The 23,333-nt window shown below is 23.9% G+C and overlaps 1 protein-coding gene across 6 annotated transcripts in view; it reads right to left on the bottom strand.

Annotated features, from left to right (window-relative positions):
• Positions 1 to 12,610, bottom strand: part of LOC129611176 (uncharacterized) — a 290,077-nt gene extending 277,467 nt beyond the window's left edge. For all 6 annotated transcript variants that reach the window (XM_055524167.1, XM_055524164.1, XM_055524165.1 and 3 more), the window contains exon 1: positions 11,110 to 12,610. The gene's annotated coding sequence lies outside the window, so the exon portion shown is untranslated. The remainder of the gene's footprint in view (positions 1 to 11,109) is intronic.
• Positions 12,611 to 23,333: the final 10,723 nt, after the last annotated feature.

Here is a 23,333-nt window from a genome sequence, read left to right as displayed (position 1 = left end):
CATATTACCAGTGAGTTTTCTACTTTAAGTTCATTATATTTATCGTTAAATATTTATATAATTATGGCATATACAATGTAATACCTTAAGTATATTATTTCATATAAAATATGCACCTACCTGTATTTTCCACATTTTCATTCATAGTTATTTTTATTTACTCTTGAATATATTTTTATATTTTCTTTGTTCCTCCCTTTTATTCGAAGTAATACGTATTATAATATAATGATATAATATTAAAGAGCTTATATGCTCAAAAATATTATTGAACAATTTTTCAATTCTAAGTTTTATACTTACAAATATTTATGTAGAGTTGCGTATGCCATTTATACAAGAATTCAAGAAATGTAAGAAAGAAAATATTTTTGTATTTAATTTCTTTTTATTATTTTTGTTTTTTCGTGCTAATAAATAGTTAGAAGAGAAAAATTTAACGGTTATTATAGATTAACCTTCTAGCTGATAAATAGAATACAAGGTTTTTGAGCTTTTACCTTAAAAAAAAAATAATAATAAAATATTGCAATATTACGCAAACTAGTGGAAAATAGTAATTTTCCAATATATTGGATATAAATTTGACTGTATGAGAAAGCAGAAAATTTTAAAACAGGTGTTAAATAGCTTGTTTTTTGAAATTGCACAAATTTAATTTTCCAAATGACTGGCATATATTTACATATTGTTATAAATACAAGTGGTTTAAATTTACATAGTTGAGCATATTAGACTGTTTTAAATTGGCTATGATATTGAAAAAAGCATGATAAATTTAACAAAAATTTCCTTTGTTTATTAAAAAGTTATGCTATAAATTAATCAATATAAAGTACGGTATTGAAACTGTGAGTTTCTATATAACTTGTTTAGGTCAATTTAAAAAAAATTTATGTGGAGAGGACAAGACTGGTGACATAATTTTTCTGGTGTATTTCCCAGTTAATTAATTGACAAGGAGAACCCAAAGAATAAAGTTCAACAAATTTTGTTAATTAGAGAAAGCAAAATATGTAAAATTAGCCCCTTGTTGTAGTGAAATGTTGAACTCATTGTTCACTGCTTTAATAAGATTTGAAAAATGAAATTTCAAGTGAATTAGTTGGCTATTTCTCTGTATATGTGCAAAAATGTAAATTCGGTTCGCAGTAACAGTCCACTTGCTGACATATTTTGATTCCCGTAAAAATGTTAGGTGACCTGTGGTATTGTCGGACGGAGTTTACAAATAAAATTTTAGGAGGATCTGTTTATTATTTTTTTTTCATAATATTATTACGAATTAAAAATTGGCTCGTAGTAGTAGTCTAATTTCTGAGACACTAACAGACAAAAAAATAGAATAGGTCTCTACCATGGAGAAGCGAATTTTCGCGAAAACTTGACATGCGAAATTCGACATATTATGCTATCACATTATCTCTGCTCATTGTATTGGATGCGGTCAACTATACTTTCTAATTGTCATTTTTTAATAGGATTTGGATATACATCAATTGTGACTGGACATATTTTAAGGCAATTTAATTACATAATCTGATTACATGATAAAGTGCTAATTTTCACATTAAATTTTCAAACACAAAATTTATTTCAACTAATATTAAACAGATGAGCTTTATGAATTTGGCTTATGTTAGCTTTACATTTGAATTATGATTGAAATTAAAATTTTTTTATCAAACAAATTTAGGGGTTAGAATAATTTTGATTACTTGTTGATAATATAATTACTTGTTATGGGGCCGGCCCCAGTATATACATATGTGGTAATTAAAAATTTATTGATTTAGATAGGCAACCTTTATAACTTTAGTTGAATAAAATTGTGTATCATAATTTAATTGTTTATTAAATATTAAATTCAAGTTCAACTTCCCTAATCTCTTTGTCAATGATGAAAACTGTGTAAGTCAATTGTCATATTCAGAAATTCGAAATTAATTCGTATTCAAATCTATAATCTAGCCAAATTTTAATAATGTCCGAAAATTCAAAGATTTTCAAACTCAAATATAGAAAAAAACACTCAATAGTCAGAGATTTTTGGATTTCAGGGTTGACTGATACGTCGTCAATTAGTATTTGAAAGGTTTTGAAAAGATGTAGCATGATTACTTTTTAAGAATTTGCAAATAGCAGTGCTGATAGCAGACTTTCCAAATTAAGTAAAAAATTAAAACATTTAAACAAAAATACTCATTTTCTGTTAGGGTGTAGTAAATTTTTCCATAAACGCGTTTAAATTTTTGAACTTGATTAACAAGAAGTTCTAAAATTAAAATATTTACCTATAAGCGCCACAGAATCTTCGGCAACTGAAAACAAAATTTTATTTTTTACGATATTATAGTCTGTGGTGTAGTTATTAAATTAAAATTAATCATACTTATATGACATTTATATGGCCTTATTTTTTTCCAGTTCTAACACAGCTACCATACAGATGTGTAAATAATTGCATTTTGATTTATATTAACTACATATTTAATAATTGGATAAGGAAATAAAATCCGATTTTAAAATTTGTAAAAAAAAGATTTGCTGCCCAATCACATATTAAATAAGGATTATTTTAAATTCATAAAAGCTTTTAATTTATCATTAAATTGTCACTCCCCAAAAATATAAAGTTTAATTTGTGTATAATAGACAAATAGTTGGCTATTTTACAAATTTGCTAGACTCTAAAATTTCATAAATTCAAAATAAAATATTTTGTAATCAAAAATATCTAAAAATCACTACGAATTATTAGTTTTTGACTCAATCCAAATATAATATGTAAACATATTGGTATACATACATACATATAAATCTATTTACGTATATTCGAGTGTAATCCTTTAGCAGTACAGCAGGACTCGTATATAAGCAACTCGAATGAAAGCAAAATGGAATTGCTTTTATACATTTTTCTACTTTTTTAATTCGTAATTTACATGCCTATAAAAACATCGCTTATAACCAAAAATCTTTTATAAATGAAAATGAAAAAATAGAGTTGATCATGTCAACCCTGTGATACCCGTACGAACTTGTTATTCTATGGCGAACGAATAGACCGTAGCTGACTATGGGACAGTTTAATTACGTTGGTTTTTTTTTAATAGACTGTTGAAATGGAGTGGCGAATTTATAATACGCTTCGAAAATACGTTCTCACGAAAATAATAGCTGTCGTGTTACCATATTATTTTATACAAAAGTTTCTGAACCAACAACTATTAAAGTTGTATGGCAGATACCACAAGGAATCAAGAAATTTCAACGACACAAAAACAGCCTTAAAAATATACTTGTTTATGCGAATTATAGCTTCAATAACTTTTGGTATAGAACTAAATAACTTTTAGGGCAGCTACCTGAACCACTGCTTCGATCACATCCAGCTTAAATAGGGCTTCTGGCATCCAGCTTCTGGCATTTGTTTGATTATAAATCTTTTTATAAGCGCGGTTTAATTAGTTTTTGGGTTATTGTTAGGACGGTCGGGCGGAAAGATACCTGTTTTATTCGACTCGGAATTCGAACCTGATCAAAATCATACACTTATGCCTATATCTTAGACTATTGTTTCTTAGTGTTACAAACGGTAAAGCAAATTTATATTACTCTTATATACGTTGGAATACTTTCGTACGGGTATAATAAATTTTCCACATTTATCCATATTTTCTCTTTTTATAAGTTTTTAATTTAATCTAAAGTTCAATTCCGACATTCCATTGGTCATAAATTGCACTTTATTAACGAAAATCATCTATTCGATAAATTTCATTCAAACTTCATGCCAAATTACGTACATGAGTAGATGACGCTTAGAAGTAAAATTTGTTCTTATAACTGAACTCTCCCGATATAAACAACTACAATTAATACAATTTTTCGATGTTCTTGTAAGCGGGTCCGACTGTGCTCAAGTGTTTATACTTTGTTTAATTGATTTTTCGATGTACTTATGGTTGAATAAATTTATTTCAGATCAAAAAAAAATATTTTAATTGTTTATAAGACTCTTGAATAATTCAATGTAAAAAAAAATCATAATAATTTTTGAATAAAAACGAATGCCCTAAAATCTAATTAATTTTTGTTTTTTAATAAAAACTTTTTCATCTAAAAGTGTATGTCAAAAATTAAAATTATAAATTAATTAAAAATGTCCCAAAAAATTCTTCATTATTATTCATATGGCACAAATACGTACATCTAAAGGACATGTTTGTGTACTTTTTATACATACAGAAAATGTACAAAATGTTAAGTATGAAATAATCTTTTGATTAGGATGAAGAACCATACGTTTACACAGTAGCTTAAATTATAAAATGGCTTCATGTTTTTTACTATATTTTTTAACTATTTCAATGAAAATTTTATTATCTAACTTATATAAGTTCACATTAAATTTAAAAAAAAAAAGGTTATAAAATTGTCTCAGATATCATAATTAAAAACGATAGTCACATCGTGTGTATGCACGTACATTCACATAATGTATAATAAGTATAAGCCATAATGGGTTAGACAAACGACAAACTTTATTTCAACATTTTGGTTTTATAGAAGAAGCAGAAAATTTATTTAAAAGTTTGAATTTAGTAAAGTGCCTTTAATTTTATTTTACTTTAAATATTGTAAAATTTTTTCTACTAAATTTATCCTCTATGTTATCCTTTATAAATTTTTAAATTAATTACCGTGGGTAAACGCATGGAAACAAGCTCAGAATGCTGTAAATGTAAACAGTGTACCATGTCGAATAAACGACATTCTCGTGTATTGATCTATCTAATTTACTCGTATGCAATGAATTCATTCATTTTACAAATAAGCCAAATATTAGCAAAAAAAGTCTCAAGATCAAAGCAAAAAATTTGTTTAGTTTTCGCTTTTAGTTAGTTTCAGTTTTAAATAATAATTGTACAGTATATAATTATAAATTTTGATTTAAGCAGAAATTATAAAAAAATTTCAAAACATAATCATTTTTTTTTGCAAAACAGATAATAGATAAATTTCCTTATTTTCACACAAAAATTAATGAGAACGTAATTCTAAATAAGTAAAAACGAAAAGGGAAAGAAGTGTCTCTATGTCAATTATTGTTGTTGATAGGAATGGTCGGTAAGATTTTTATGACATTCGTAACTAAATTTTTAGCTAAATGTAGCTTAATGTACTAGTTTGGCAGTTATTCGAAAGGTTCTTTAATTAAAACGAAATAAAACAGTATTTTTGCGACAACTATACCTCAAGCGATATTAGGAAATCTGTTTTGCATAGTTTAATGAGCTTATAAGAGGAATATAGAATGGGGAGGAGTGACAACAGTTAATTATCTTAGAGTTCCAGAAATAAGCAAGAATATCGCATGGTGTGTCTATATCTCCAATAGTAGATTCAAATACTCTTTTAATTTAAAGAATCTATTGGAAAACTAGTTTATCAAAAAATTTCAACATTGCAGTCTTTAGTTTCCCGTATATGAAAATATTATTGCTTATACAACCAAGATTAAATTTTATCTGAATGATACTTAAACGATACGACTGAATTATTTTTCAATTGGATGGCCGCTACTAGAATCGATATTTCAATCAGAATTTGATTTTGATCAAAAACAAATTTGTACTTGCGTCTATGTCATAGGCGTATTATACCTGCACAAACGTATGTTCAAAGGGTACACTACTCTTTCCGTTTGTAACGCAAAGAAGTAATGGTGACGATTTTTGATCAGCGTCGAATTCTGAGTTGAGTTAGCTTTGTCCTGCAGTACTAAAATTTTTAAAATAAACGAGAAAAAAAATAGAGTTGACCTTGTCAACTCTGTGATACCCGTACGAATTTGTTATCCTATGTGCGAATAACTAATGTTCCATAACTAACTATGGGGCAGACTATGACTTTAAGTTGCCGTATTACCATATTAATTTATGCAAAATTTCAGTACTATGTGTTATTCAAAATACTGGTTGTGCCAAACTACTATTGATGTTGTATGGCACCTACCAGAAAGAGCCAAGAAATTTTGGCGAATTTTATCAAGCATATCGGCCCTACTAATATATTCACTTGTGTGAAATCTCAATATCACAGCTTTTATAGTTTCTGAGATATAGCCAAATAACTTTTGAAGTTGTATGGCAGGTACAAGAAGGAGCCAAGTAATTTCAACGACTTTTATGAGACACATTGGCCCTACTAATATATTCGTTTGTGTGAAATTTCAATACCATAGCTTTAATAGTTTCTGAAATATAGTCAAATAACTTTTGAAGTCGTATGACAGGTACCAGAAGGAGCCAAGTAATTTCAACGACTTTTATGAGACACATCGGCCCTACTAATATATTTACTTGTGTGAAATCTCAATATCACAGCTTTTATAGTTTCTGAGATATAGCCAAATAACTTTTGAAGTTGTATGGCAGGTACCAGAAGGAGCCAAGTAATTTCAACGACTTTTATCTGACACATTGGCCCTACTAATATATTCGTTTGTGTGAAATTTCAATACCATAACTTTTATAGTTTCTGAGATATAGCCAAATAAATTTTGAAGTTGTATGGCAGCTACCCGAACCGGTACCCCGATCATGTCCAATTTAAATAGGGTTCTGGCACTTACTACAATAAATCATTTGTGAAAATTTGGTGAACTTAGCTCAATTAGTTTTTGAGTTATCGTTCGGACGGACGGACGGACGGACGGACGGACAGACAAAGCTAAATCAACTCAGAATTTGACGCTGATCAAAAACATACACTTGAGTCTATATCTAACACCGTTATTTCTTAGCGTTACAAACGGTAAGGCAAATTTAGTATACCCTTCGAACATACGTTCGTACGGGTATAAAAATGGTAAAGTGTCAGTTATATTTATTACAAGTTGTTGAGATTTCATGAATTCCATGCAATTCCAAAAGTTATATGGCATTATCTCAGAAATTATTGGAGTTACGAGTATAATATATAGAAATTTCGTATAAATAAGTATATTATTAAGGCTGTTGTGTGAAAAAAAAACGTTGATAGCTGCCATGAAACTTTAATAGTAGTTCGGCAATATCTTAGAAAATATTGAAAATACAGTACTGAAATTTTTATGGTAATACGGCAACTTAAAGTCATAGTCTGTCACATCGTCAGCTATGGGATATTCATAACTTGCACATAAGATAACAAATTCGTATGGGTATCACAGAGTTGACATGGTGAACTTTATTTTTCTCGTTTAGAACTACAATCGAAATGCTAAATTTGTAATATTCCTTGACTATTCATTCGGACGGGTAAAGAAACTGCAATCTATGATATTATTTTGCAAATTAAAAGATATAATAATACGTTTATCCGTTCTTAATTATACTCGTACATCGAATACGGTATTTTGAATTTTCTTCTAAGGAAAATTTATATACATTTACTTATAGACCACAAAACAACACATGAAAATTCAATAAAAGTTTCTAAATTATCTGAAGAAGAAATCAAGCAAAGATTTAATTAACTTTCAAATTTTAGTAATTATGAAGAAATTTTTCTTATTTCTTTTATTTATAGATGAAGTAGAATAAGAAAACTTTCATCAATTTTATTTCTACTTTAATTCTTTAACATTTAACCTTTGATAATATATAAAATTTGGCATTATACTCGTACTTTGTTATAAAAATATTTAAAGTGAAACGTTTTATACACACAATTATTTTGTATTTGATATCTTGGCTTTTTTTTTTTTCTTTTTTTTTTGACATTATGACGTATTCTTAACGTAGTTCGTTAGCTCCTAAGAAAAAATTTAAATAGAGTGAAATAAAAAATAAAAGCAGAAATAAATAAAATTAGAATAATTTTGTCAATTCAAGATCATTTTATATGCGAGTATGTACATCATTCTAATGAATCTATTTATATATTTTATACGGCCATATTATAATATGTGAATATTTTATATTTATATATAAATCAAGCACATTTACAGTTGTATGTTTCTTGTCCGCTACTATAACATTTTACTATGAGAAATCGGATATTAGTATTAGAATTTTCCCACGGTTTTCGTTTTGTATTCGTGATTCTCAACCCAGGTGTCTCGAAAAAATGTCACCATGTGAAGTATGTGGGTTATCAAATGTGGAATAAATTATATAATACTTTTTAATGTTCATTTGAAAATAAACAACTATGTATAGGTGACAAAATACTTTTAAATTACGATATTGGGCTTTTTCTAATACAGTACTCTGGAACTATGTTACGTTTAAATTAAAAAATTTAATTGTTTTTGATTTTGTAGATAAAATGCTATATAGGTACCACCATGTTCTAAAGCAAAACTACTAGGTACCATCACCTCAACACGGTTTAGAACTAATGGTCGGTCTATATTATCGACAGAAATTTGCAAATGTTTGTAATAAAACATTTCTTTTCTGTGTTCCTTTAATAAAAGTAAATTAAAATTAAAAATATTTTTTGCTGTTAAATAATTAAATAACATAAAGATTTTTAATCAATTTTAATTTTTGGAATCACACAAGTAAAAATATAGTTGTTATGCATAAGTCCTAAATGCCAATGCTGAAGTCAAAATACTTCAAAAAAATTTTTTTTAAAAATAATAAAAAATTTGTACAAAATAAGAATTTAAAAGAAAATGTCATTTTCAAATCGATAAATGGTCTCTTTTGGAGACTATTTAGGAAACGCTATTTGTAGGGGTGCGAGATATGTTCCTACACATTATATATTGCATATGTTGGTATAGTACGTTAATTTAGAATTTTCGATGTGAGTTTAATATTGTCGTAATTAATCATGTGCATATGTATACATACATAATTTGTATATAACTTATGTAGGTATATGAATAATATAGAAAAAATATTAGGAAAAATTTTTAATGCCAACTGATATAATTTTGGCAAACATTTTATTATAAATACAAAACTTACAAGAAAAATATCAAATATTAAAGCATTGCATACATTGTATAAAATATATCTAAGTGCGTATGCACCTGTATAAATAAAATATATAAGATTTGATGTACATTAATGCATATATTCCTATTGTATAATTTTAACAATTCTCACTAGCTTTATTAGCTATACCGAATATTAAACAAATTTTACGTAATATGTTTTGTAGTACAGCCGAAGGACTTTAATAATTAAAATAATAGGAGGAAATAATTTTATTTTTGTTTCTATAATGAAAAATCATGATAAATTTTATATAAAAACAAATTACATTAAAAAAAAATTATACAATTAGTCTAGGGCGGAAGACATAATGTACATTTAGAGGTTTAATGAGTAACTGTTTCGAGGTTGTACGAACATTTCATAAACCTCAAAACATTTAAATCGATGACAAAAAAACATAAAATATTAAAATTTAAATAAAAATTTGAAAATTTTATTGAAAATTACATTCTTTAATATTAAATGCGATATAATTAATAAAATTTATGATATAGATATAGTTTGTGAAATTTAAAATATAGAATATAGAAATCAGTAATATATGATATACAGAAATATATAAAAGTTGAATATATGATATACAATATATAACAAAGAATATAGAATACAGAATATAGAATATAGAATATAGAATATAGAATATAGAATATAGAATATAGAATATAGAATATAGAATATAGAATATAGAATATAGAATATAGAATATAGAATATAGAATATAGAATATAGAATATAGAATATAGAATATAGAATATAGAATATAGAATATAGAATATAGAATATAGAATATAGAATATAGAATATAGAATATAGAATATAGAATATAGAATATAGAATATAGAATATAGAATATAGAATATAGAATGCAGAATGTAGAATGTAGAATATAGAATATAGAGTATAGAAAATGAAATTTAGAAAATAGGATATAGACTAAGTTTTTCAGAAATTTTTAGGTTTTTAAGAGAGTTTTCGGTTTTTAAAAGAGACGTTTATGCTAAATATATCAGATGAAATTTACAAGAAGACATGTTAGATTCTTCGACATTGAACAAATAATATCTTATGGTTCTAAATTTCAAATTTTGTATTGTTAAACGAAACAAATTTTTGGTTCAAGGAAAAAGCAGAAAGTCCGATAGAGGTTTTGCAGGAAAAAATGTTAGCAAATAATTTAAATTCTACCGTTTAACAATTTAATTTCTAGTGATAATCATTGGTTACTCTTATAAATTCTTCAAAAATACTTAAATTTTTGTAACGCCTTATTTTATGCACAATTTTCCTCTCATTATACTCAATCGATTCATTAATATTTATATAGAATTTAAAAAAATAAAAAAAATAAAAAATCGTCTCTCAATAATTTCCAGTTTTATTAAAAATAAATTTTTCAAAGGACCAATTTTGCTTTAAAAATTGAGTAACTCTTTAAATTAACTAATAATTTGTGAGAAATTTTTGTGAACAAAATGTTGGTCATCAAATATGTAGATATGTACGTTACGAATTCGAAAGATTATAATTATTACGTTTCGTTTTTTTTACACACAATTTGACATCAAACTTTTTTCTCTTTATTGCAACTAATTTTCGAACAATTATTGCTTTTTTTTATAATATCTTATCAATTTGATTATGATTGAAAGCCATATTAACCCATGTAATTATATAAATCATATAAATTTCAATTCTTTAATAATTCAATTATTTATGTTCATAATAATTAAAACACTATATAATATTTTTGATCTAATTAAATTTTCTATACTTGTGTAATAATAACATAATTGCCTTTATGTATTTTAGATTATCAAAATCATAAATTTTCAATAATAATAATTAAAGTATATACATTAAATTATTTTTTATAACTAAATTAAAATATTATAGAAACCGTTCTAAGGAAAAAAGAAAAACTAAAATTTCATTTACACCATTATGCACACAAACATTTTATTTAAAAATTATATAGAATTTTTTTATTATTAAAATTATTTATTGAATTTTCTATAATATAATTATAATTACAATTTAATATTTACAATAATTATAATAATAATAATAATAATAATAATAATAATAAGAATAACTAAATATTTACCTTTAATATAGTGCAGGTATTGAAATAATTTTATTTCCTTATATATAATAATTTTTAATAATTTTAATTTTTTATATACAAACTACATGTATATAAGAATTTTTTTTTATTTATTTTATATTTTTAAAAACACAAAATTCTATTGCAATTTCACATCAATTTTAAGTAATAAACATTAATTATTAAAAATTATTTTCATTTATGTATATGTATGTATAGGTATTTATGTGCTTTCTATATAATAAGTACGTTAAGTTATTACAATATTAATGATTTTTACATTAAACATTAATTATTAATTATACAAAATAAATTTTTATTTATGTTATTTCTATAGACACAAAATTTTAATATTCTATATATGTATATATGTGTATATATATAGACATGAATTTTATACTCTCAAGAAATTTATTATAATCCTATTCTTTCACATTAATTTTAATAATTATTTATTACAAACATATAATTTTCAATTTATATTTTATAATTAAATTTAATTTTTCTAATATCTAAGAAACCGATTTCAAATACTTGATACTCTATATCTACATTATATAAAATGATGGGTATATGCGATTGATTTTGTTTTGGAGGCAAAAGCTAGGATTTCAATTGTTTATTTTTTTTTAAAATTAATTTCTATTATTTTTTTTTACAATATTACAATTATATTAAAATATTTAGTTTTTAAAATAAAAGGAATTTTTTCTTCTTTTATTTTTTTTTGTTTTTATAAAAAATATAGTGTAAATATTTGTTTCTATGTTTGTATGTATATATTGTTGTATAAGTAGGATAGAAAATTGTTTTTTTTTTAGAAAAAATTTGTGAAAAATATTTTTTTTTATTTATAGGATTTATTTTGCTTTGCAATTAATTTTAAATTTGAAAATTAATAAGAGAACGAAAACGGTAAAATTAAAATTTTTTATAGTTTTTTTAGTTTAGGTACGGCAAATTTTTAATATTTTTTTATTAATTTTAGTAAGGTATAAAAATTGGGAAAAGCTTTGTGATTTTTTTTTAAAATTTCTTAAATTTTTTTTTCTTGCAAAGTTTTATTAAAAATTTTTAATATTGTTTTAACATTTTCTCTAATTAATAATTTTTTTCGGGTTTGTTCTTCTAATTTTCATTTTTTTTTTCAAAATTTTCACATTTAATTTTTCATTTAAAATTTTAAATCTAATGACCCGTTATTTTATACAGTTTATAACACAATATAATAGTTTTTCATTATCAATAAGGCAAAACAAAAAAAAAATCCAAAATTAAAAAATAAACGAAAATAAAAAAAAATAAAAATAAAAAAAAAGCTTTCTGTTTTCAAATTTTTTTTTATTCTTTTCTGGTTTTCGGTTTTTTTTGTATTTAAATCGGATTTTCTCAAATTTGTTTTTTTTTTTAATTATTTATTTATTTATTGTTTTTTTTTTAGTTTATTTTTTTTCCTTTTATTCCACTTTAGACGATTACGCGACGTCTAACTGTTAGGACAGTCTCTTATTAACTGAGTGAAAAAGTTTTTCACAATATTCGGAAAATTCCAATATGAAAAATATTTTAATAGGTAAAGGAAAAACTTTTTATATTTTTTTTTTTTAATTTTTTATGAGTCTTTTATTTTTTTTTTATATATTGCACATTGTACATACAATATTGTGGCCATATATTAGCTATATATGCTGTGGATATGTTTATATACATTTACATGGGTATATTGTTAGTATGTGTGTTATAAGTTAAAATACATACATATAAGAAATTATATTATGTATTCGCAGTGTGAATAAGAAATGTAGAGAGAATGAAAAATATAGAAATTATATATAATATAAAACATAAAGAATTTTTCCAATAAATAAAGAAAAATTTAAAAAGTTAAAGAAGAAGAGCACAAATAATATTGTATTGTGTACCATATTCTACTCCAGTAAGAATATTATTACTATATAAAAAAGCAACAAATATACTTTTGTATATTCTGTATATTTATATATAGGTATTAGGTATATATTGTATATCGAATTGCATGTAGTTAGTTAGGTAGAACGAGAATTTACTATATAAGATACGAGACCAGACGTTTTTACTTTTAAAAATTTCTTTTAAATTTTCTTTGTTTTCTTTTTATAGCTATATAAAGTGGCTCAAACTTTAGGTCATATATATTATAATTTGCTTGTATATAACTGTCATAATTATAAAATATACATATACATAACAATTACATTAGAATAAAAACACAAAAATATCCTTATAACATTTTTAATAAAGAAATAAATTTGGAAAAAAAAATCTCATTGAGAATGGTATATATACGCTGGCGCGAATATTTGTTTTGTATACAAAAAAAAGGAGATTATGAGATATAACAAGCATTATGTGCCACATATATCTACTCGCATATACATATAATATTGCAATAATATAATATGTATGTATATTATATGCTTATAAATTCATAATATTAATGCATACATAAATAAAGGTAAACAAAATAAATAAATAAATAAAATATAAAAAGTAAGAAACTGAATATTAAGAGAAAGACTAAAAATATAATATACTGTAGTTAAAAATTTATAACGAATAAAGGAATAAAATAATGTTAAAAAAATGAGTAAATTTATAAAATAAATAAACCTAAGAACACGCGATTTTATTTTACATATTCTTTATATACACACATACAATCTTGTATGTAAAAATGAATGCACATAATGTCACATATGCCAGGTAAGTAAAATAATAATAATATGTGCATGCTTATTTTACACATACAATAATAATTTAAGCTCTATATGTATATACAAAAAAAAGGACCTGTGGATTTCATATGACCATGGGTTTTTGTACCTTTTTAAATAGAAAAGTCAGCAAAAAATAAAAATAATAAATATAAAAAATTATATTGTTAATTTTTTAATGACATTTTCATGTTAAAAAAAATTAAAAAAAAAAAACAACATTAATTTCTATTTTATACACAAGAGGTTTCATTTTACTACGAATTTTTATTTCTCTACATATATGAAGCATTAATTAATACTATAAATGCAAAAAGAGCAAAGAAAAAAAATAAGAGAAATAAGTAGATCAAATTAAATGCTCTTTTATATACATACTTACATGTATGAATTCGTTACACCTACATATATACATTTGCTAACCGCAAACAATAATAATGAAGTTTGTTTTGTTCTACACGCTTAAGGTTCTATAATATCTAAATAATTGTTTTTATTCCAACGTAATTTATAACATGCAGAGTTAGTATTTACAAAATAGAATTATTGTATTTTTTTTTTTTAAAGATTTTCTTTTGAAGACATTTTAAATTACGTGTAATTTTATTATAATAGATGCAAATTGAAATGAATGTAATAATAAATACAGGGTGATTCCTTTCAGGCAACAAACTATAGAGCTCAGATATTTAGGACTCGGAGCCAAATGTAGCATAATTCTACTTGTTCTCATTTTTTTAATTCCAAGAAACATAGGATTTTCAAATAAAAAGTTTTTTCAATTTTCAAGTTTGACTTAAAACTGAATCCTTAAATTACATAAACTAATTAAAGATTTTTTATTGAATTTTAAAAATAAATTTAAGGTAAAGTTTTTAATGCTTATCTAAAAGTAAAGAACTCAAGCTTAAGAAAATTCAAAATTTTTTTTGCTATTTTCTATAAAATTATTTTTATACAGTCCATCAGAAACTATTGGTCAAAATTTTTATGAATACATCGCCATATTAAAGAGAAAAAAATGTTAAGGGTCCTACTGGTACTACACCAAAGTATTGCTATTATATCGAAATATTTCATATAAACTAATAACCTTTCTCACTGATTACAATTTTTTTAGTAATTATCAAGATTTTAATGTTTTATTTAAGTACCACCTGTAATAGTACGCTCAATGACGCCTGATGATCACGGGGTAGTGGTAGCAAAACGGTATATTTGTGCTTATTAAAGTACCGTGGACTTGCTACACCTCTCACATCAACCAACAATTCAACCAGCGAATTTTAATTGAATATTATTTACAAATTCATAAACTACATTATAGTCAAAAAATAATTGATAAAAAACTAAACATTTGATCTGCAAATTCTTCCTTAGATGTAGAACTTATAGATAAAATTCATAATTAATTTGAAAACTGCAAATTAATTTGAATTCATCATTTTTATTACTTAATCAAAAATTACCAAATATTTTTATTGAAAACTCAATTTTTCTTTTGAATATAAATGAAGTAATTTAAATGCAATTTACAATGTACAATTATTCAATCATCAGTCAAAGTTAGAATAAACATTGAAAAAAAAAATATAAGTAGAGAAAATCCTTCAGAATATTTTTACTTTAGAAATTTTAAAACTTTTTTAAAAGTTCAAAGTTCAAGACTTATGGAGAATATAAGTAGGTACACAATATAATTGCATACATATAGGATTGCAAATTTAATATGCAACACCCCAACATTATTTTTTAGATGTTTCCGCATTTTGTGTACATAACTATAGTCCGAAAGAGTGTACATTATATACATCTACATATGCAAATTAAAATTATATAATAATATGAGTATCTACTGTACGATGTATGTTAATATTTTGTAATAGTTACAGAATAGTAAAATTTTTACCTTTAAAACAAACATTACCCTTTCTTTTTCCAGACTTTTTTTGACTTATTTTTATTCTGTTTTTTCTTATCTTATTTTTTTTATCATTCTTTTTTATATAGACATTAAATAATCCGAATCAGCTGTTACTTTTCTCTTGAAATACATACTTACATCTATATAAAAAAAACTATTTATATAATATCTATGTATTTAAATGCTATACTTTGCGCTAACCATATATATATATATGTATATATATATATACATAAATTTATTTGTATGTATTAAATTTACATAAAAGCTTTAATATAATAGAAGTACATAATGTAAAATATTAATTGATTGGGGCACAGAGCTTTTTATCACATGAAAACAGTTATTTTGAATTGAATACAATTTATGAGGCCGCTAAATATATGCAATATTATATTTAACACAATTATTCATTTCTTGTAAAATGATAAGAAATGTTTTGTCTTAAGTTTTTGAGAATTAAGAAATTTAAATAATTATGTATTTCAATTATGGGAGCAACACAATATTGACTTTTATTTTTATTATTGTCATTGTGTAACGTATAATATATACATATCAGTGAAATTATGTATATACATAATATATACATATCAGTGACATTATGTATTATTATGTACATTTGTATATTTTGTATGTTGTAAATGTATTGTAAATTTCGTTGTCTCGATTTAAATTTAAATAAAAATGTTAACGTTAATTTGAGTTTCTGCTTTAAAACATTGCTGAAATTTTTTTTTTTCTAATTCCAATTTCAGAAACAAGATTCCATTCAAAAATATTCCGTTTGTTAGTTACTTAATATTTTTGGTGAAAATACTTAATTTAATTAAAAAAAAATCATTTAAGTTTTCATTTATGTGTACAGAGTTGTGGTTACACTATTTCTTAACGTCTAAATCAAAATTATGTAGAGTTATTAATTCTTATATAACTTCAATTTAGTTTAAAAAAGCTAAAAAACTTTGCAAAAACTTAAGATGAAACATGAATTTTTATTTTGTATCTGCTAAGTTTAGCTTACTTTCAAACCTTTGGATTATTTATAGCCTAAACACAAACCTAAAATGTTTATTTAATTATTAGAAAATGACGATCCACAATAAACATTATAGGAGAGAAGGCATAAAAATATACCAAAACATACTGTGATATGAAAATTAAAATTACAATGTAGGTAAGAAAGAAAACAAAAAAATGAGTTTAAATTATTAATTTTGTAATTTGTATAAAAATATGTAAAAATAACCAAATAGGTAAGGTTTTGTAAGGGAAATGGAAGCGAGTTTAGAATTAAGAAGCTGAACATTTTCTTAATGATGGTAAAAGATTATGTTGTGATTTTAGAATTAATATGTTACTTTTCATTATTATCATTATTACTTAATTATGTTTCATTATTATCTATACACGAAATGTGAAAATTATTCTACATCAATACCTGTGAATTGGCGAATTGCATTCAAATTATTGTAAATTTTTCATTACGTCTATCTAATAGACAAATATAAATATTCAGATAATGGCCTTTACAATAACAAACAGTAGATATTATTCTTATCAGCCCTAGGAATTCAAAAAGTAGGCAAAGCTAATAAATTTAATTATGAAGTTTCTATTTTCGGCATTACATTTCTAAATTTCAAACAAGTCTATTATTATATGTTTTCCTTCAAAAAAAATTTAACCAAGGCAGTAAACTTTTCAAAATAGCATTTCTCAAGCAATTTACATTTATTTCTTAGTTGAGTTTTAGTATAAAAAGCAATATCAATATTTCCAATATAAGAAAGTTTAGTTCCTTTCAACAGTAAAACTCAAATAAAAAATTTTAATGAATTTTGTGTCCATATTATCGGACGGAGCCTGCATAATAAAATTTCAACCTAATCTGTTATTTTTAAATAATTTTTGGTAATTTCAATAATGGAAATTCGGTCTGCACGTTTTCACTCTCCTAGACGCACTATAGTGGTAATGAAAAGTGTATTTTTATCAAAAAATTCGATATGTGTGATATTCTGATAATTATGACCATTAATACAAACCTTTCAAAGTTTCACAACTATATATAACAAGAATAAAAAATCATATGAAATGCCCTAATTTAAAATTTGTTTGAAATTAATCAAGATTTTTAATAAAATCACTTTTTTTTGTTTAAATTTAAATTCAAGATGGAACTATTGTGGCGGTCTAAAATTTATTTATTGTTACCACATAAATAATTAATCATACTAGTGCTATATGTGCATAATTGTAAAAAATGCAAATTTAAATTACACAATCGAATAAAACGCGAATTTTATAAATTTTATTTAAAACAAAAAAAAATGCCTTTTTTATATTTTTAAAAAATAATAGAATCCAAATCACGTTTTTGAATCGTTAAAATTGTTATTTAATTTACTTCCGAACTGGAAACAAAACCAAAATAGAGGTATGAACGTTAAAAATGTGAATTTAATTATATATTATGCTATTCCGAACAATTATATTAATGTGTATAAGAGAAGAAATCTTAAAGAGGTTGTGGAAAAATGTATAAAATAATTATTCCATTTAAATTTGATTCGGCAGCCCTGCATTTAATGTTTATATTGTGTTTATTTTAATTATGTTGCATATTATTTTCTTTGTTTTTCTTTTTTTTAATGCATGATGACCTGTGATGCGAATTTCAATATGTTTGAAATATATTTGCTTGTTACTTTGTCGTAACTTTGCTGAACTTCTTGAGGTGGTTAAAAAATAATGTTTGTAATGGCGATTACGTCCGTTTTAAAACGTTTTTATGTTTTTTTTATTTTTGAATTTTTTAAAATTTTTGGAAAAAATTTCATATTAAATCTAATTGAAATTTATGCGTACACAATGTCCAAAGAAAAAATTTCTTTCAATTAAAGTGGGAAAATTATTTTGTTATAAGATTTTTAGAGGAAGATAATGGTTTTTTTTTGGCATTGCGACAATATATATCAAGGGTATAATTTGTCAACGATTAGATATAATTTGTTATTCATAGTGATTATTTCGTATACGAGTGCGTTTTTATTATTGTGCATTTTTGTTTTAATTTTATATTGTGTGCACTTCAATTGAAAGTAATTTTGGTTGTAACGAGCTTAATTATTAAAATTTGCTATAAAAGTGAAGTTAATTTTAGGAAAAATAATAAAAATGAAGAATTTTGTAAGTGAAAATCATAAGAAATTCTTATTAAATTACGTATTATATGAGCTCTTTATTAATTTTTATTAAATTATTGTATTTAGATGGTAATTCTAACAGTTATTGGAACATTAATTATGTGCTATTTAATAAATTCAATTAATGGACATAAAATTACAAAAACGTAAGTTGAAATTCAATAATGGAATATATTTAAATTAATTGTAAAAAATTTTATGGCATTTCTTGTTCTACACATAATTTTAAAGCAATATTGTTACTAAAGTCGCACCTGAAAATCGGAATAATTCATTAAGAATCGGGATTAAGATATTAGATAATGTTTGAAATTATAAGCAAAACAAAAAATTGTCCTTTGGATTCATTTTGCTCAAAAAAATTATTTTGTTTCAAATGGTCTGAATATTTGACATCAATAGCTAAAACAATCTCTATAACGAAAAATGTGTGAAGCCAAAATGTCGAAAAAAGGGTTTTATCGGAATTAGTTTTCACCAATTATTCCTATTAAATGCTAATTTGCCCTTAAAGAAATTGTCATAAATTTACCAATAATTATTATTGATTATTAATTTGACTTTAAATATATTATTTGTTACTAAATTTTTTTACTATTCAAAGCTTCCTCCATGTAATTGGCTTGCAATCTTACAAAAGCTATAAAATAATAGCTCATGAACTCGTTTGAATTTTTTTTATGATAAACTGTTTTCTTTGATTAAGCTGATCTATCATTGTTTTTAAAAAAATCTTTCTTTTACTCTACAGAATTGTTCATACTGAAGCAAAAAATCCAAATTCAAATGGCTTTTGGCAAAAAAAAGTAACATGGAAAGCTAGATGGGTAAAATCATGGAAACCTAAAAAATATTATATTCCAGTATGGAAAAAAGTTTGGGGACCTGTTATTGTAAATGAATGGACACCATTACCAAAACCGCCTCCAGGTTGGATAAAACATCATTGAAATAAAAGAAGATCGTGAAAATTAACAATTTTTTTTAAATAACATAAAAGTAGATTTTATGTAACGATTGCGCATACCAAAACATTTTCTTAATTTTTAATTTAAGTTTTAATTTTAGTTATAGTTTAACTAGTTATTTATAATTTATTTTAAAATAGGAGTAGTGTTTAATTTTTAGATAATTTATTATAAAAATTTCAATTTTAGTATAACAAAAAACAAAATTTTAAATTTAATAAACCACGAAATTTGGTTTTTTTTCATTGAATTCATCAAATTAAATATGCGAAACATTAGAATAAAAAAATATTAATTTTATGAATTATTGAAATAGAATGAAATGAAATGGTATTTTTGAACAAAATCTGAAACAAAAGCGAACAAGAATATGCTTAGAAGTTTGGCTGTCGTTTCGGTCTTTTTAAAATTTTTAAATCTCTTAAGAAGAAATTTAGTATTTCACACAAAAGAAGAAATTTTTCTTCTTTTCGCATTGTAATGAAGCGTTACAATAATAAATTAGTTGTTGGAGTTAACTGGTTGAATCTTAAATCCAATTTTTTAATTTTCTACTGTTTTATTATCTCAGCTGCTTCTACAGAACATGTTAATAAATTTAATAATTGATTTATTGAAATTGTTTTATACTTAAGCCGTTCCCGAGTATTTATTTAACCAAATAAGAAAGAATTACATTCTTAGCATCCCGTATAAAAATTATCATCGTCTAAGGAATCTAGCTAATTAAATATTTTAAATAAAACCAATAAATTGTGTAATTCCATGATTTTTATATGGTTCTTTTAAATTGGTTTCATCCAAAAACTATGCAATAAGTTTTTCAAAAAATGCGTGGAAATGTGCTACTTCGAAATCTATTGGTTCTTTTTTAAATATTTTAATTTAGTGAATTTTGGTCAAAATAATTAAAATGTAAAAGAAACCACAACCGAAATTTGTTTTGAACATTTTTTTACATACATATTTTAAAATTCTTAATGAACTTTTGATTTCTAAAGCATAAAGTTATTGAAGTACTAAAATTTTTTTTCAGTTTTATTCCAACTTTTGTTTGCATAAATCATTCAAGTTTTTAAGGAATAAAAAAATGTCAATTCTATTAAAAGCATTTGCAATTCTGGTAATATTTGCATACATCAATTTTATAACAGCAGCTCCTGAAAGTTTAAATGAAGAACATATTAGAGAAAAACGATTTCTAAGACCGGTGGGTGAATTTATTCTCAACGGAATTTCAGGACTTGCAGGATTGGTTGTAGGAGCAGCAAATACTGTTGTAGATGTTGTTGGCGGAGTAGTAAATGGTGCGGCGAACTTTCTTGTAGGTTGATAAACAAGAGATTAAATTTTATTAATAAATTTATAGTAAATTTAAAATAAATAAAATTTAATAGTCTGGAATATTGTGTTGTAAATTTTCACCCAGAATTTTGTGTAAAAAACAAAAAGTTTAATTATTGTAAATTAAAAGTTTAAAAGTTTAATTATTGTATAGTAAAATTGTATGAGTTAGCATAACTATATATGTGGGTATATAAGTGTGATTTCTTGAATTGTTGAGACCAAGTTTATAGGTTTGATATTGAGCAAAGTTCTTTTTAATCATTTTATCAATTTCAGTTGAATTTAATAAAGGTTGAGTTGAATTTCATCTGTAAAATTTAAAATTAATAGAAAAATTAATTCAGTAAGTAGAGAGGCACATTTCCAACTAAAAGTATTATATAACCATAATATATTATGGTTATTATAATAATTGCATACTTCCAGGTTAGAAAAATCAAAACAAAGTGTACAGCAGCAATTAAAAATTGTGCATTCATAATATTTCAATTGCTTTTTAAAGAAGTAATTCAATATTTTTACAATTGCTTCATTTAAAATTTCATGTTCTTGACTATATTTAACTTACATTAAAAGTTCAAATTAGACAGTTTTGAAAAGCGATTAAAACCTTCAGAGAAACGTGATAAAATCGCTTAATATATACCTAGAAGCTATTGAAATATCATTTTTCTGCAACTAACGGAGAATCTATGTTAACAATTTAACGATTTTAAAACGGATGAATTTTAATGGCACTATAATGTTTGCTTTTGCTTTTTGTAGTAGAATAAAATAGTAGTTTAAAAATTTTTTGGCCTGGTCATTATTAATGGTAAAAAGAATTTTTAGGAATTTTAGATGTTGCCGTAAATTAAAAGTGAGGTAGTAGGACAGAATAAGGTGATAAAAAAATCTTTAAAATTTTTTTTCCAAATCAGTTTTACCTTAAAGAAATTCTTTTTTCCTAAATCATAAAATGAAATGTTCAGAAAGTTCAACTTCAAAATATTGTAGGTGCATGGCACAAAAATGGTTATAGAATTTTAATAACAAAGTAGAGCCATATATAATTGGCATTACACTGAAAAAATCACATATCTGAATTGGTTATAAATCATTTTGAATGTCATATTTCTGCTTTGTAAATAAAATATTTCTTAACTTATAATAGTTTTACTCAAAGTATAAATAATTTTTATCTGTATATAACATAAATATATTTCAATGCTTCTTACAGTGAAACGCGCTAAAATTATTTAAAATTTCAATTATATATGGTTAAAATAAAATTAAAACAGAAATATTTATAGCAATTTCTTTGATAATCCAATTTTGATACATAAATGTAGTAATAAAGGTACAAAAATAGGTCTTTTGGCAATAGCCCTTTTGTGTTTTTCAAAATGAAATGTAACTGAATAAAAAATGTTTTGATGGACACAAGTTTATCGGTATCCAAATAAAAAATTTATGGGAAATAAGTAAGAATTTATTTTTAATGCGTTATAATTATTTTTCGAATATTTCGACTAATTGAGAATTAATATTGCAATTTCTCACTTCCTCGAAAAAGTTTTTGAATTTGACTTAAAAACAATATACATAGAAAATTGTTATAGCTCATTCAGAAATTTTTCCTTTTAACCTTTTATATGGAATTTAAACTAGTGAAAGAGCTTTTTCATGAAAAAAGATTGTATAATTTTGATTTTAGTTAGAAAACAGATTTGATTTTACAGGTCTATTACATAAAGTATGAATTATGTAAACAACAATTGCTTATACTCAGAGGCAATCTGATGCGATACGAAACTCACCACAATCTCACGTGTCTTTTACCTCTTTCTAAAAATATATTCTAAATATAAAAAACATTTGAATTTTTTGTAAAATATTTGTGTATTTTTTTCCAAGTTTTATTCTTTTATTAATTTTTTTTTTAATTTTTCTTTGAAATTTAAAAATTTTCTTAAATTTTCAATATCGATAGAATATTTTTTTAATTATTTTACATTATTATTAATACTTCGTTTTTATATTT

The sequence above is a fragment of the Condylostylus longicornis genome, unplaced genomic scaffold (genome assembly GCF_029603195.1).
Source record: "Condylostylus longicornis isolate FDR11 unplaced genomic scaffold, ASM2960319v2 ptg000048l, whole genome shotgun sequence".
Classification (NCBI taxonomy): domain Eukaryota; kingdom Metazoa; phylum Arthropoda; class Insecta; order Diptera; family Dolichopodidae; genus Condylostylus; species Condylostylus longicornis.
The sequence above is the reverse complement of the archived record's forward strand: the minus strand, read 5'-3'. Positions and strand labels throughout refer to the sequence as shown.